Source organism: Polypterus senegalus, chromosome 7, assembly GCF_016835505.1.
Source record: "Polypterus senegalus isolate Bchr_013 chromosome 7, ASM1683550v1, whole genome shotgun sequence".
In the NCBI taxonomy this organism is placed as follows: Eukaryota; Metazoa; Chordata; class Cladistia; order Polypteriformes; family Polypteridae; genus Polypterus; species Polypterus senegalus.
The window spans coordinates 55860942-55878498 of NC_053160.1; the positions used below are offsets into that span (position 1 = coordinate 55860942).

Consider the following 17557-nt stretch of genomic DNA (forward strand, 5'->3'; position numbering starts at 1 on the left):
TTTTCTATGTACTGCGTGATTACGTGGGAGGCGTGATGATGTCACACGAAACTCCGCCCCCACGGCGTTGAAGCTCATCTCCATTACAGTAAATGGAGAAAAACTGCTTCCAGTTATGACCATTACGCGTAGAATTTCGATATAAAACCTGCCCAACTTTTGTAAGGAAGCTGTAAGGAATGAACCTGCCAAATTGAAGTTGGAGAATTAGTGATGAGTCAGTCAGTGAGTGAGTGAGTCAGTGAGTGAGTGAGTCAGTGAGTGAGGGCTTTGCCTTTTATTAGTATAGATAAGGCTAAAACAGTGTGATCATTGAACATTTTGTAATTAGATGTAATTAGAATTACTAACGGTCACGGAAGTCCAATGATCCCCAGTAAGAGCCACAAAGTCCACTTTCTGTAATGCATCTAATTTTGCTTGCTTTTCAGTGTCATAAAACTGTTGAATTTAACTTGAAATAGTCTTTCGGTACGGCAGTTGGAAAGTTGGATCACATGACGCTAATTGTAGCACATTTTCTAACCCCCTATCTTCCACCACTGTTAGTGGTCTACAGTCCAAAGCAATCCATTTTGCGAGAGAATGTGTACGTTTCACCGATGCTGACTTACTAATTTTAGTCCTGAAGCCAGTCATTTCATCAGGTTTGGGCTGCCGACACCTTTTGTTGGTACTCAAACTCGTACTGCTAGTGCTAACAGCATACACAGTTTCTGTGCTCGCTGTAACATGTTTTGCATTTAGATGGTACCGTAAGGTTGAAGTGCTTCTGTGGTATGCAAACTCCTTTTTGCACAGTTTGCACAAAACCACGCTTTTATCAAAGCTTCCGTCGGGTAGTGTTTTGAAATGAAATTTGCCTCCGATCAGTCCTAGCAACGCGCTTTCTTCCGACTCTTACTTTTGTGTAGCTTTGATGTGTGCATCAATGTAATCGATTTACCAGGAAATCATGCATTGACAAAAGTTCCCCTTTGCATGGAATGCAAAGTGTGATTAAATGTGTTATTTTTTTTTTCTTTTACGCGTTATGGAGTACATGCATCAAAGCTTCTCAGCTGTGCTTGTGCTAAGAAAAGGAAACATTTTAAAAATAACTTAACATGATTGTCAACATAATAGTTTTGTGACCATTATGAGTGTTGCTGTCATCAAGGATTTTATTATCATTATTTCATTCAATCGAGTTCGTATTTGGAGGATGTGTTGTGTTCAAGTTATACTCTGTGTTTGTCAACCGTTGTAAAGATAACAGGTTTCATTCATCGAAGTGTTCACCATCCAAATCGGTACTCGTGAATGTAAGATGTTCAACAGGCATTTCCGGTATTAAGTTGTGGATTTGCCTGCGAATATTTAGCGGTAGCGTGTGTATGAACATAATTCAATCTTTTCCAGTCCTGCAAAGTCAGTTGACGTGAGCCGCTCGGAGTAAATGCATCGAAGCTTCTCAGCTGTGCTCGTGCTATCTCGTGATGTCCACGACTTTACCTGGCACTTAAGTTTCTTGCTACAGCAATTTTAACTCCGTTACAAAGTGATCCAAAGTCTCGTTTATACCTCGTGTCTTCTCATTAAACTTGTATCTCGCAAATACCGCATTCGTCATAGGCATGACAAACAGCAGCGGGAGTGTGTCTATAAACTTAATTTAAACTTACAGTTCACACTGTGCTTGGTTTCCGCAGTAACTGCAATTATGAATATGCTTGTATGCGTCACTCGCTTCATAATCTTTTGCTGCCTTCCCAATTGTGAAATGCGTTTTTTGTTCAGCGCTCTTTGGAGCTCTTCCTTGTTCTCTACGTACTTACGTAGGAGGCGTGATGATGCGACACGCAACTCCGCCTCCCACGGCCATCGACCTGCAGTCTATTACAGTATATGGACGAAAATAGGTTCCAGTTATGACCATTACGTGTAGAATTTTGAAATGAAACCTGTCCAACTTTTGTAAGTAAGCTGTAAGGAATGAGCCTGCCAAATTTCAGCCTTCTACCTACACGGGAAGTTGGAGAATTAGTGATGAGTGAGTGAATGACTGAGTCAGTCAGTCAGTGAGGGCTTTGCCTTTTATTAGTATAGATGTATATAGCTTGAAGCATGGCCCATATTAATGCAATTTGCCTACATGATGGTTCAGTTGGTAAAGATGCCATCACCAAGTTGCACTTGTTTTATTTTATTTTTATTTGGTGAATACTGTGTAATGCACCTGGGCTTGAAGTCTTGAAGTAATAGTATTATTACTGGAAGCTGCACTATTTATTTATTTTACTGCTATTATTTATTAGTTTAAATATTAGGCAGTTTAATGATGCTAAAGCTGTTTAAAAAGTCACTTTAACGTGTCAGTGGACGGAGACTGAACATTAACAGAAAGTGTAGTTGGTTTACAAAAAATATTTACTATTTATTCCTTTTCTAAGGCATGTTCAGTGCAATACAACTTTTGACAAGCACCTCTGGATATATTACTAAGTCTAAATTCTCTTTGGATGGTTGAAAATGTGTTGTTGAAATTTAAGTTTAAGTTGTTTGCATAATTTGTTCAGAACATTACTATCTGAGTGAAGAAAAGGAATGGGATCCTTTACAATTCACAGTAATTAGCACTGGAATGTTCTTGTGTTAATCATTAGTGGGCTTGAACTTTACTGATTAGAGCAGTAATTCAAAAAAAAAAAACTGTAAAAATATACAGTGGAACCTCGGTTCACGACCATAATTCGTTCCAGAACTTTGGTCGTAAACCGAGTTGGTCGTGAACCGAAGCAGTTTCCCCCCATAGGATTGTATGTAAATACAATTAATCCGTTCCAGACAGTACAAACTCTATGTAAATATGTAAATATATGTAAAGATTAAGCACAAATATAGTTAATTACACCAAAGAATGCACAGTGTAATAGTAAACTAATGTAAAAACATTGAATAACACTGACACGAAACACCCAGGCTCCCTGCTCAGCTATAGAAGCTGGCTCGCTCGTGCTCCCTCCCTCCCTCAGCTACAGGAGCAGGCTGGCTGACGCTCTCTCTTTGTAGCGCACGCGCGCACACACACACACACCCTATCCCCCCCATCCCTTCCCTGTCAGCTGCCCCTCTCTCTGCGCTTGCTCGCCACGCCTCTAATCTCTCTGTAGCACGTGCTCAAGCAGCATTTTTTAAAATGAGTTTTAAGCACAGCAGAAAAAGAACATTAAAACAAATCCAAGTGCAGTGCATGCAAAACCAACTCGCAAGCAACCAGAAAAGAAAGATTGCAGGAGATCACGCTATTAAACTTAAAGCCTAATCGCTGTAAACACTGTTTTTAAAATGAGTTTTAAGCACAGCGAAAAAAGGAACATTTGAAAAAGATAAAAGTAACATTGCAACAAATTGCGTTATGAACTGAAAAATTAACTTTTGAAAAATCCGTAATACAAAAACCACCAAGAAAACTAACCTTGCATGAGTCGAAGTTCTGGCATGAAGTGTTTTCCTTCAGGTGTTTTCTCTCTTGTGATTTCTTGGGTTTCTGGTGCTTTTAGCTAGTAGGAGTGAAAGCCTCATGTAGCCATTCCAAAAACAAACTCCTTGTGACCCAATCCTTCGTGTTTTGCCTACATTACTGGCAGTCTGGCTTTGTTTACATTGTGCTGCTTGAAAGCACGAGGGTTCTCAGATTGGTAAATGAGTAAACTGGTAAACAGTTTTTCCACCTCTTGTAATTTCTTTCTTTACTTCGATTTCAATTTTCTTCAAAACTTTCTTCACTTGCTTAGAAGTCAATGGAAGGAGAACAATGAACAGAGCTCTTGCAGCCATGCGGCTTGCTAACTTCTTTTCTCTCTTTCTCTCAGCACGTATAGCCTGCAGATAGGCAGGCAAACACGCAGCAATCTCCTCCTCCCTCCCCAGCAGACACATGGAATTGGGGGATGGTTGGCTTGAACTTACTGGCTGCAGATAGGCAGGCAAACAGTGCAGCAATCTCCTCCTCCTCCTCCTCCCCCTCCCCAGCAGGCACGTGCTCACTCGCTCTTGCTCTCTCTCTCTCTCTCAGCTCAGCACAGCTAAGGCAGGCAGGCAAGGGAAACTGGCTTGTTCAGATACCGAAAAGCGTGGTTGTAAACCGAGGCAAAAGTTTGGTAAGCTTTTTGGTCGTGAACCGAGTTGTACGTGAACCGGGACGTTCGTGAACCGAGGTTCCACTGTATGATTTATTTCACACAATGGTGAAACTGAAGACAGGACAGCAGAAGACCTACAAAAAAAAAAAAACCTAGACAAGGCCACTCTGTACAATGTCTTGTCACATATTTTTTCTTTTATTTTTAGACTAGCAAAATACCCGCGATTCACAGCGGTGAAATACTGCATTAAAATTTTTATTAAGAAGAAAATTAAACCTTTTTAAACTGAGGGAAAATATGCCAATAATTATTTCTTAAGGATCTCTTTGTATAACATGTTGTCAGTTCGGTCCTCCGGTTGTAACATGACCAAGCTGTGCGCTGAGCTTACTCTTGAGCATGTAACTTACAGTTGGCCATGTGAACAGTAATCTTGTCTCAAATCTCACCACTTGGATTGCTGCTGTCATAATCGGTTTGAGTTTCATGGTTTGTTTCAATTACGACAGTATTTGTAGGACTTGTGTTGAAGTGACATTCGGCATCTGTCAAGCGTTGTAAGCACACAACTGGTTTCATCAATAAAATCACATCCAGCTTTTGAGTTTAAAAATTCATAAACATCAAAGCTTCCACTACTGAAATTGTCACCTGCCAATCTAAGATGTTTAAGAGGCATTGGCGGTTGTCCAAAGGTGTAAAATATTTGGCCATTTCAGTACACTTGAAAGCGACAACCGAACAATTCAGCGGCAGCCATCAACTCACATGCAGAACCATAGGTGAAGGGCTTAAGCATTTCACTCTTATAGTGCTCCTGTGTAGCATAATTATCTCCTGTACCGTCATCAGTCCACACCTTGAACCTGTCCCAGTCATTCAATACATAAGACAGAATGATCCTCCGGATATCAAAAATGAGCCTGATATGGCCATGCAATATGTAACAAAGAGAATGGAAAAGGTAGGTGCCATCTCCGGGCATGGAAACCACTCGGTAAGTGACAGTTCTTTGATCAATAGTGATCATCTTGATAGACATGGTAATGGGGGTTGGAACGATAAAGGAAATGGGTACCTGAGCAATGTAAAGTCTAAAATGCCTACACAATAACTATAATTGTAATAAACAAACAATAAAACAGCAGAGAAGCCGTGGATTAAACAAAAAGGCTGTAGTTATCAGTAGGGAGACGTGAATCCCCTGGCGAAGCAAGGAAGGGAATGTAGAGACCGGAGCGATGGACAGCCTTACATAGGCAGGCAGCCAACAACGTGGGAGGCATTGGGTTGGGGGAACCAACGCCACCTCATACGGTGACTGAGGTGCAGGCTATGGACGTATATATGTACGTAAGTAGGATTCAGTTAGCGTTGGGAACCCGTGTACCAAATTTCTTGAAGATGGGTCCATAAGTAACAAAGACTGTTGAAAAGTTCAATATGGCGGCCGACAGTGGCATCATACCCGGCCGACAGTGGCATCATACCACCGAAACAAGTACGTACATTGGTTTCGGTTGAGTCAGGGAAGCCGCCAAACAAATTTCGAGAAGATGGGGGCCATAAATAAGAAAGTTCAACATGGCGGACGTTGTCGATTGTTATGACCGTTACGTATAGAATTTCTAAATGAAACCTGCTTAACTTTTGTAAGTAAGCTGTAAGGAATAAGCCTGCCAAATTTCAGCCTTCTACCTACATGGGAAGTTGGATAATTAGTGATGAGTCAGTGAGTGAGTGAGTGAGTGAGTCAGACAGTGAGGGCTTTGCCTTTTATTATTATAGATTTAATATTTCCAACTCGAAATGCACCTCATTTGTGGTGAATTATCATTTCATCGGTCTTTACAGATTCACAAAGTAAGCCCACTGTTTATTCACAGATTTGCATACATTGGCGCGTCTATAGAAGCGCTGCAAATAAGCCTCCTCTGTGTTTTTCACACGCAGCTCGTTGAATTCACAGAAATTGACCTTATTAACTTACTTTTCCCAAGTCTAAATGATGCTGGTGGTGTGCTTTGTTCTCAAAGTGTGCAAAAACATTAAATTGCAACTTCAGGCGAGTTCATATTCTTCTTTTTTGTAAGCTAACTGAAATAACTGGAGGACCTACAGTTTTCAGATTAGCGTATGACCATTTTCATTATATGTATTGAAATATACAAGTAATTTTAAATTAAATTTTTATTACATTAATTTACATTTAAACAACAGCTGCCTATCTCTAGGATTTCTTCTTTTTCTTTTTGCTGTTAGTGTTTATTCTTGCTACTGCTGCGACTGCAGCCATTGCCATAATAATTAGGCATTAAAAAAGCATGTACAAGCAAGCATGTAGCACCCACAACTGTTAACCAAAGTATGAATATATTAGACTCTGTACTTATTTTAATGTGAATGTTTAAGCCCTGTCACGCACGTGCACATGGGGAGCCGCGAAAAGTCCCGACGAGCAGCATAACACATCATGCCAGGGGATCAAGGTGGGGTACTAACCTTTCTTTCTCTTGTTCCCGCAGAAAGGCAGAAACAACACCACCATAAGTTCCCGGATGGACTAAACCACACGCTGCCACTTCCGCATTCCATCCCTTCATCTGGTCCTACCTTGAAGACATCATACCTCCCATAAAACACTTCGGTTTCCTCCCAGCATTCCGGTCCCTCATTATTTAAATATCCCCCATCAACTACGAAGGGGTGTGGTGTAATGACTGCGAGTCAGAGCAGTGACCAAATCTTGTTTTTTGTTTTTGCAATTTCTGTACAGCATACGGGGCCAGAAACCCCAAACCTTTATACATTTCTGTCTCCTTATTAAAGCCCCATTTTTTTGTTAATTGGGCAGCCCTACTCTGGATTACAAGGTTAACTGTTAAACTGATTAGTAAGTCACTCTATTACCTACTGAATATAATCACTAGTAACAACACAAGTTTATATTTGACAACAAAATCAATCCATTTTAAAATAAGAACAGTTTCTTACCTTGGCATTTATGACACGTCTTTTCTTGTTGCAGCTTATGATACAGATGGAAGGGGCCAGGGCTCCCAGGTTAACAATAATAAAATCACCTGTGAACAAGGGAAGAGACATTTTATAAATATTATGCACAAGCAACATAATATCAATAAACATGATACTACATCAAAATCAGCAGCTGTAATTTTAAACAATGGTAGGCTGTGACTTCAACATACTTATCAAACGATGAAATACCTTCTTAAATTTTACATTTATTAACCATGCATCTTCGATTTTCCTTTACCAAACAAGCCAAAAGATGAATAACTGTTCCAGTAATACAGAGAGAAAATTTCTGCATTTACAACTGTCAACCATCATTACATTCTCAATATAAAAATCTAAAAACTGTCTTTTTAAATACATTGTCTTTACACGCTTCTTACAGTGACTGCCAAGTACTTAGTGTGTATTGAGAGGTATCTACAGTACCTCTAAATCTTATTCTGCATAATCTTGAAATCACTAAAAACAGAAACACTGGGCTATGAATTTAATGCACCTAAAAAAATTAAAATACTTTTTTTTTTTTTACCATATTTGCCGTGATGGTCGAGAAAAATCTTAATCTTATATACTCAACAAAAAAAGAAACGTCCTCTGACTTTCAACTCTTTTTACTTTCAGTAAACTTAATGTGTAAATATTTGTATGAACACTAAAAGAGTCAACACCATAAGACATAAACTAAAAATGTTTCACAATGTGTCCCTGAAGGGAGGCTCAAAATCAAAAGTACCAGTCAGTATCTGGTGTGGCCACCAGCTGCTTGAAGTACTGCAGTGCATCTTCTCCTCATGGACTGGACCAGATTTGTCAGTTCTTGCTGTGAGATGTTACCCCACTCTTCCACCAAGGCACCTGCAAGTCCCTGAACATTTCTGGGGTGAATGGCCCTAGCCCTCACCCTGCGATCCAACAGGTCCCAGACGTGCTCACTGGGATTGAGATCCGGGCTCTTCCACTGCGAGGATGATCAGCTGTCCTTCCTGTCTCCCTGTAGCACTGTCTTAGGCGTCTCACAGTGCGGACATGGCAATTTATTGCCCTAGCCACATCAGCAGTCCTCATGCCTCCCAGCAGCATGCCTAATGCACGTTCACGCAGATGAGCAGGGACCCTGGGCATCTTTCTTTGGGTGTTTTTCACAGTTGGTAGACAAGTCTCTGTAGTGTCCTGCGTTTTTAGAACTGTGACCTTAAATGCCTACTTTCTGTAAGCTGTTAAGGTCTTAACGACCATTCCACAGGCGCATGTTAATTAATTGATTATGGTTAATTGAACATGCATGGAAAACATTGTTTAAACCCTTTACAATGAAGATCTGTAAAGTTATTTGGATTTTTAAAACATTATTGTTGAAATACACAGTCCTGGAAAAAGGACGTTTCTTTTTTTGCTGAGTATATTTTCAAAGAGAACAGACATAAAAAAGTTTCCTAAATTTACAGGCTTCATTTTGCCCAGTCATTCACATGAGGATTTTAAGAAATGCTTTAACAATATTTTAGTAAAAATACATGTGTTTCACACTTTGTGAGCATACAACTGGATGTCAAATATTTGAATTATGCTGTGATGGGCCCAACACCGTCAATTGTCATGACCAGATAAGCCAGCAGATGAGGACACAACATGATGCAAAGGATAGGTGCAAAAGGTGCTTTTATATAAAACAGTCTAAACAGAAGTGTCCAAAAAGTGCAGTGCTCAAATTTCTTCAATAAATAAATAAATAAATCAATCAATGGGTTGAAATCCAGCCTTAAAATGAGAAATTAATTAAACACAGCCACTGGGTCCTTAATGTGGAGTCAGAAGATCCCAGTACAACTCCATCACCTTCTCCCCAGCTCTCCCATCGATTGTACTCAGTTGGCGGAGACACTAACAGCCGCGGTTTTCTCCACCCGTGCAAATGTTACCCTTTTTTTTTTTTTTTATAAAATCATGTCTCCATTTCACTTTTGTGATAAGGTCCACTCAGAAAAGCTTAAGTTGCAGTTGGGTAAACCACAAACAGGGAACGAACAAGGGGAAACATTACAGCATAAAAGTATATGGAAACCAAAATAAAATAGGCTCTTCCATGAGCTTAAGGACAGTTCTAAAATTCAACTTAAAAAGATCCATACTCTTCTAAACAACACTAATGACATCCTCTTCAGTCACTATTTTGCTCTTTCAATGCAAGAACATCCAATGTCTGCAAAAAACAGTTATTGCTAAAAATGCTATTACATGGTTAGAAGCATCTGATTCATGAAATAAAACTGGTAAATGAGAAATAGCCCATATAGAAAATTAAATATCAAATTATCTACTCAGGCTAGGAAAGTATTTGTAAGGCAATATTTGACCCCACTGACTGAAAGCACTTTATAAACAAATTTGTTGTCTATTTTGTAAAATGGCCTTAACAGCTTATCAGAATATAGATAGATACAGTAGATAGATAGATACAGTAGATAGATAGATACTTTATTAATCCCAAGGGGAAATTCACATAATCCAGCAGCAGTATACTTATACAAAGAAACAATATTAAATTAAATAGTAATAAAAATGAAAAGAATTAAAATAAAATTAATGTTCGCATTTACTCCCCCGGGTGGAATTGAAGAGTCACATAGTGTGGGGTAGGAACGATCTCCTCAGTCTGTCAGTGGAACAGGACAGTGACAAAAGTCTGTCACTGAAGCTACTCCTCTGCCTGGAGATGACACTGTTAAGTGGATGCAGTGGATTATTCATGATTGACAGGAGTTTGCTTAGTGCCCGTCGCTCTGCCACAGATGTTAAACTGTCCAACTTTAATCCTACAATGGAGCCTGCCTTCTTAACAAGTTTGTCCAGGCGTGAGGCGTCTTTCATCTTTATGCTGCCACCCCAGCACACCACCGCGTAGAAGAGGGCACTCGCCACAACCGTCTGGTAGAACATCTGCAGCATCTTACTGCAGATGTTGAAGGATGCCAACCTTCTCAGAAAGTAAAGTCTACTCTGAGCTTTCTTACATAGAGCATCAGTATTGGCAGTCCAGTCCAATTTGTCATCCAGCTGCACTCCCAGATATTTATAGATCTGCACCCTCTGCACACAGTCACCTCTGAAGATCACAGGGTCCATGAGGGGCCTGGGCCTCCTAAAATCCACCACCAGCTCCTTGGTCTTGCTGGTGTTAAGGTGTTAAGGCACCATTTAACAAAGTCCTTGATTAACTTTCTGTACTCCTCCTCCTGCCCACTCCTGATGCAGCCCACAATAGCAGTGTCATCAGCGAACTTTTGCACGTGGCAGGACTCCGAGTCATATTGGAAGTCTGATGTATATAGATTGAACAGGACCGGAGAAAGTACAGTCCCCTGTGGTGCCCCTGCATTGCTGCACACAATGTCAGACCTGCAGTTCCCAAGACGCACATATTGAGGTCTGTCTGTAAGATAGTCCACAATCCATGCCACAAGGTGTGAATCTACTCCCATCTCAGTCAGCTTATCCCTAAGGAGCAGAGGTTGGATGGTGTTGAAGGCGCTAGAGAAGTCCAAAAACATAATTCTTACAGCACCACTGCCTCTGTCCAGGTGGGAGAGGGATCAATTATTAAGACCAATAATTACTATAAAGGAGTTAAAATTACATTTATTTTACTATTTAAAAAATGCTATAATTCTAATCTGACATTATTGACTTTGTGTTTCAAAGCCCAAGTCCATCACAACCCTTTCGACCATGAAGACAGTTTAACAGCTAGCAGGACACAGAATCAAAAGAGTACAATGGCCAGTGGAGGCCTCGCTGCAAGGCTAAACACCAAGGCTTATTTAAAAGAGAGACATGCGTAGTGACAAATAAAAGCTGGACTGGAGAAAGAACTGTGTTTAAAGAAGTATCAAGTGGTAAAAGATAGGGGGCAATCACAACATGCAAACAAGGTCAAGTAAGAAGGAACACTTCTAGAGTAAAAGTTATTATAATTCAGGGGTCTCAAACTCAAATCACGGAGAGCTGCAATGGCTACACTTTTACTATTCCAGCTAACCCTGTGCCAGTAGACAGTCAACTGGCTCAAAGGATGCAAGATTCGAGTTACCAGAGTGTTTCTTTGGCAGGAGCAACAAAAGTTGAACAGTGACTCAGAGTACCCCACACTTGTAATATGTAATACAGCAGTAGCCATTAAAATGTTAGTTTGAAAAATGGGTTAAAAGAACACACGTGTAATAAACACTACAACACATAACCAAAAGATGTCACTGACGATACTTGGATAGGCCAAAGCTCTAAAAAAATAAATAAATAAATAAATTCAGAGAATAACACTAGACTGAACAACAATTGGACAGTTTATGCCCTTAGTCACAGTTACTTGGTTATAAAACAAGCAATATATAGATGGACTTAAAACAAAACTGCTTAATGCTTCCCTCTGTTAATGCTTTCCACTCCTTTATAGTCAACCTCACCATTCATATCAGTGTGTCTTAGTTTTGGTTTTGTGCTTGTGTTAGAATTCACTTTTGTAAGCAGTTACAACTTGTAGCATTTTATTTACTTATTATTTATAGGCTACTAACTGCACTGACACATCTGACCAACCTAAACCTCATATGTCATTATCCCTTCAACTTGACTGATGACTGTGGACCACACTTAGAGAACCAATGATACAAGCTTCTAAACTGATCTGCTAATGTAACATTTTAGCTAACATTAGCCAGTCTGATAACTATCTAAATTACCCATTTATAAATCATCATTCAAAGTATGCAGTCATGTGGTGTTTGGTGTAACAAAAGAGAATAATGTATTTATAATGTTTTTACTGCCTTTCACAAAATCACCAGCTGCACTGACAATACTTTGACAGAAAAACTAGGCATTTTATCAGCATTCTTTTACATTTCAAACCAATATAACTCATTTTTTAATGTATGGTACATGGTACACTGACCTAGATAGATAGATAGATAGATATAGATATAGATATAGATATAGATAGATACTAATAGTTTATGGGCTATTGTTTTGGTGGTGGTTTGCAGCAGGTTTTGCATGTGAAGTCTGGAGGGGAGAAGCTGCTAAAACCATGTACCATAGTATATTCTAAGCCAATAACAATATGGGTATTTATAGATGCTCTTCATTCTAGGGGCATTAATATAACCATGTAAATAAACGGTTTATTAATTGAAAATGAAAAGAAGAAAGCTGAAAACACAAAAAGTCACTCTAACATGTCACAGGAGTCCTTCAAATGTATCTGGCAGTACAATATAAAAACTCTAATACAGAATATTGAAGAACAAAACTAAGGCTAAATTAAGATAATATATTTCTTAGTTTAACACCGCCACAGAAAAAACAAATGCATTCATGGGAGGATAACCAGGAAGACCACAGGGACAAATCTTGGCCCAGCACTGTCTGTGTGGAGTTTGCACATTCTCCCTGGCATCTACAGTAATGCACTAGGCAAATGAAGGTTTGTATACATAGTAAGTGTGCACTCTGATGGATTGACAACATAGCCAGAATTGTTTACCAATATGCATGCCAGACTGCTGGAGGACAGGTAATGTCAGCCCACAAACCAAAAGTAGATACAGAGATTAGAAAAGTAATGAATGTATGTATGTTTGGCATAAGGTTTACGAACAGTTTAAAATGCATAATTTTTTAGCCAAAAGTGTTTTAGGAGCTATTGCAACAAAAAAAAATTTCTTCAAAAATATTGTGATCCAAATCAAAATATTCCCTTTCAAGTTAACAAAGACTAAGATCAGTCTGATACAATTTTTTTGATCGGTCTCAAGTGGCGCAGTTAACATAACAGTAAAGTGTAAAATATGCAAAAAAAAAAATAAACGCCCATTTTAAAACTTAGTGGTATTTATTGGTGATCCAATACTAAACTTCAACATAAATAATGATAGAACAACAATTAAACAAAAGATCACTTCCACTTCAATTTTTTACTAACTTCACCATTTTCCATACACTCCCTTGGAGCTCAGTTGTGCAATACTACTACTACTCATTGATACTTTCATTACCACAGGCATGAAAACTCAAAATCAGCTCCTTTATACAGCTCAAAGGAACCCAAACTCCAAGAGGAAAAAAAATAGAAAGAGAGCAGAGCATTAAATACAAGAGGTTGCTACACTAAATAGCGGCTAGCAGCAATTCTGTGAAAATGGAAGGGAGGTACAGTAAATATACAACATAAGGGAATTTTTAATCAAAATTTCCTTTACAATTTAAATATTCAAAATTAAAAGTTAAAAATCTCTCTACTCCACTTTGTGTTACTTCAGATACATTCCGGAGAAAAGACACATGCAGTGAGGTGTATAATAATTTTCTTCCTGGTGACCAAAACAGCTACATCCATACTGCACATGGAGACTCTTCAACAATTGTTTGTTTATGCTCTGTTGCTTGAAACAGTCATCAAACCAACGACCATATTTCCCACAGCATATAAAATTAGCAAAAAGCATTATTGTGTACAGAGTCAAAGATTCTGTAAAACACGACAGTAAATTGGCTTTGAACCACATTCAACTAAAAGGGTTTAAAAAACACTAATACAAACCAACATACACAGTAAATATATACAGAGCCAGACTTGATCCCCAGTGTACAGGCATTAAATTAACTGAATTTCAAAAAGTGCAGCTAATTAGGATAATTTGTATTTATTTGTAGTCTAAATAATAGCAACATTTACAGTTGATGTTAATTTTAAAAAATGTTTTAAACATATTGCATGACAATCTTTCTTTTAAGTAAACAAAATCATGTCATTTCAGTTTGCCTCAGCAATTGAGACCTTACTGACTCCTTTTCATATATTTCTAACACTGCTACTTTTAAGAAAACTACTCACAATGGCATTCTCTAACAGGTTATACAATTACTGAAGTACTCAGTATTAATACTGGAAGTCAAAAAAATGACAAAGGATTCATAGCAATCTATGTCATGAAAAAGATTTGTCCACAAGCTGAATACTGGGCCTGCCCACGTACCACTCACACAAAGACAATAAAAACATGTCCAAGCAACTCTATCTAATGGAGAACCAGTTTACTGTTAGCCTAAAGAAAAAAAGAGTATAGTGCACTTTATGACATTACAATAGAGACAAAAAATGTAAAAATATGTGAAAATAAATAAGTACTATATCAGTAACCAGTAGCAAAACATGTGCTTCAAAAGGGTGATTCTATTGCTATAGACACAAGATTTGAAGAATGAGATATAGATAGATATACACATACATATATCTATAATAATAAAAGGCAAAGCCCTCACTGACTGACTGACTGACTCACTGACTCATCACTAATTCTCCAACTTCCCATGTAGGTAGAGAGCTGAAATTAGGCAGGCTTATTCCTTACAGCTTACTTACAAAAGTTAAGCAGGTTTCATTTCGAAATTCTACACGTAACGGTCATAACGGCTCAAAAACGTCGGCATGTTGAACTTTCTTATTTATTGCCCCATCTTCACGAAATTTGGTAGGCGGCTTCCCTGTGCTAGCCGAAACCGATGTACTTACTTATTTCCATGGTATGACGCCACTGTCGGCCGTCATATTGAACTTTCCAACGTCACCAATTTTCAAACTTCCCGTGTAGCTAAAAGGCTGACCCCATCTTCATGAAATTTGGTAGGTGGCTTCCCTGTGCTAACCAAAACCGATGTACGTAATTATTTCGGTGGTATGACGCCACTGTTGGCCACCATATTGAATTTTCCAAACATCACTAATTTTCCAACTTCCCGTGTAGGTAGAAGGCTGAAATTTGGCAGGCCCATTCCGTAAAGCTTACTTACAAAAGTTAAGCAGGTTTCATTTCGAAATTCTACGCGTAACGGTCATAACGGTCAACAACGTCCGCCATATTGAACTTTCTTATTTACGGCCCCATCTTCACGAAATTTGGAAGGTGGCTTCCCTGAGCTAACCGAAACCAACGTATGTACTTATTTCAGTGGTATGATGCCACTGTCGGCCGCCATATTGAACTTTTCAACAGTCTTTGTTATTTATGGGCCCATATTCAAGAAATTTGGTAAACGGGTTCCCAACACTAACTGAATCCTACTTACGTACATATATACGTCCATAGCCTTCACCTCAGTCACCGTGTGAGGTGGTATTAGGTCCCTCATCCCAACGCCTCCCACGTTGTTGCCTGCCTGCCCAAATAAGACCGTCTGTCGCTCCAGTCTCTACATTCCCTTCCTTCCTTCGCCACGGGATTCACGTCTCCCTGCTGATAACTACAGCCCTTTTGTTTAATCCATGGCTTCTCCGCTATTTTACTGTTTATTACAATTTTTGTTATTGTATAGGTTTTTTACACTTACTTTACTTACTGTACCCATTTCCTTTATCATTCCAACCCCCATTATCATGTCTATCGAGATGATCACTATCGATCAAAGAACTATCACTTACTGAGTGGTTTCCATGCCCGGAGATAGCACCTACCTTTTCCATTCTCTTTGTTACATATTGCACGGCCATATTAGGCTCACTCTTGATATCCGGAGGAACATTCTGTCTTATGTATTGAATGACTGGGACAGGTTCAAGGTGTGGACTGATGATGGTACAGGAGATAATTGTACTACACAGGAGCACTATAAGAGTGAAATGCTTAAGCCCTTCACCTATGAATTTGCATGTGAGTTGATGGCTGCCTCTGAATTGCTCAGTTGTCGCTTTCAAGTGTACCAAAATGGCCAAATATTTTACACCTTTCGAGAACCGCCAATGCCTCTTAAACATCTTAGATTCACAGGTGATGATTTCAGTAGTGGACACTTTGATGTTTATGAATGTTTAAACTCTCAAAAGCTGGATGTGATTTTATCGATGAAACCGGTTGTGTGCTTACAACGCTAGACAGATGCCAAATGTCACTTCAATACAACAAATCCTGCAAATACTGTCGTAATTGAAACAAACCATGAAACTCAAACCGATTATGACAGAAGCAATCCAAGCTGTGAGATTTGAGACAAGATTACTGTTCACATGGCCAGCTGTACGTTGCATGCTCAAGAGTAATCTCAGCTCACAGCTTGTTCATGTTAAAACCGGAGGGCGGAACTGACAACATGGTATACAAAGAGATCCTTAAGAAATAATTATTGGCAATATTTTCCCTCAGTTTAAAAAGGTTTAATTTTCTTCTTAATAAAAATTTTAATGCAGTACTTCGCCGCTGCGAAGTGTGGGTATTTTGCTAGTATATACACAGTATATATATATATATATATATATACACAGTATATATTATATATATATATATATATATATATATATATATATATATATACACACAAATAAAAAAGTGGATGGTTAAATTTTGAGGCAGAGAGAGTTTTCAATACCTGTTAAATTGCTGTTACATACCAGTAGTTTTGAGAAAAACAATATCAGAGGTGGTATAGTTTTCAGGCCTTAAGAAAAATGGGACCCCTGCCAAAATATAATTCACACTTAGTTTTAGACTGAAACCTAAGCTATAAATTTTAGGCTATTTTTTTCCTTGTCAAACCATGCTACTGTTCTTGCATTAAAAAAATTATTTAAAAAGCTTCAGGTTTATACAAGACTAGCAAAATACCCGCACTACGGAGCGGCGAAGTACTGCTTTAAAATTTTTATTAAGAAGAAAATTAAACCTTTTTAAACTGAGGAAAAATATACCAATAATTATTTGTTAAGGATCTCTTTGTATGCCACATTGTGAGTCCGGCCCTCCGGTTGTAATATGACCGAGCTGTGCGCTGAGCTTACTCTTGAGCATGCAACGTACAGTTGGCCATGTGAACAGTAATGTTGTTTCAAATCTCACAGCTTGGGTTGCTGCTGTCATAATCGGTTTGAGTTTCATGGTTTGTTTCAATTGCGACAGTATTTGTAGGACTTGTGTTGAAGTGACATTCGGCATCTGTCAAGCGCTGTAAGTATACAACCAGTTTCATCGATAACTTCACATCCAGCTTTTGAGAGTTTAAACATTCATAAACATCAAAGTGTCCACTACTGAAATTGTCACCTGTGAATCTAAGATGTTGAAGAGGCATTGGCGGTTGTCCAAAGGTGTAAAATATTTGGCCATTTCGGTACACTTGAAAGCGACAACCGAACAATTCAGCGGCAGCCATCAACTCACATGCAAATGCAGAGGTGAAGGGCTTAACACTAGAATTACCAGAGCCTACGAAAAAACTCGTAATTCCGTCCCACCTTAAACTGCTTCTTAAATCCCTTCACACCTCTCCGCCAGCGCCCTTTGTTTTCTAAATGTGCTGATAAAGAGAAGCTCGGAGCAGCCGGCTATTCCATCCCCCCACCAATTTAG

General features: G+C 38.9%; 1 protein-coding gene across 4 annotated transcripts in view; it reads right to left on the minus strand.

The window, feature by feature from the left end:
* erbin (erbb2 interacting protein) overlaps positions 1–17557 on the minus strand; it is a 313904-nt gene that overhangs the window by 230798 nt on the left and 65549 nt on the right. For all 4 annotated transcript variants that reach the window (XM_039758666.1, XM_039758665.1, XM_039758667.1 and 1 more), the window contains exon 2: positions 7122–7210. The gene's annotated coding sequence lies outside the window, so the exon portion shown is untranslated. The remainder of the gene's footprint in view (positions 1–7121; positions 7211–17557) is intronic.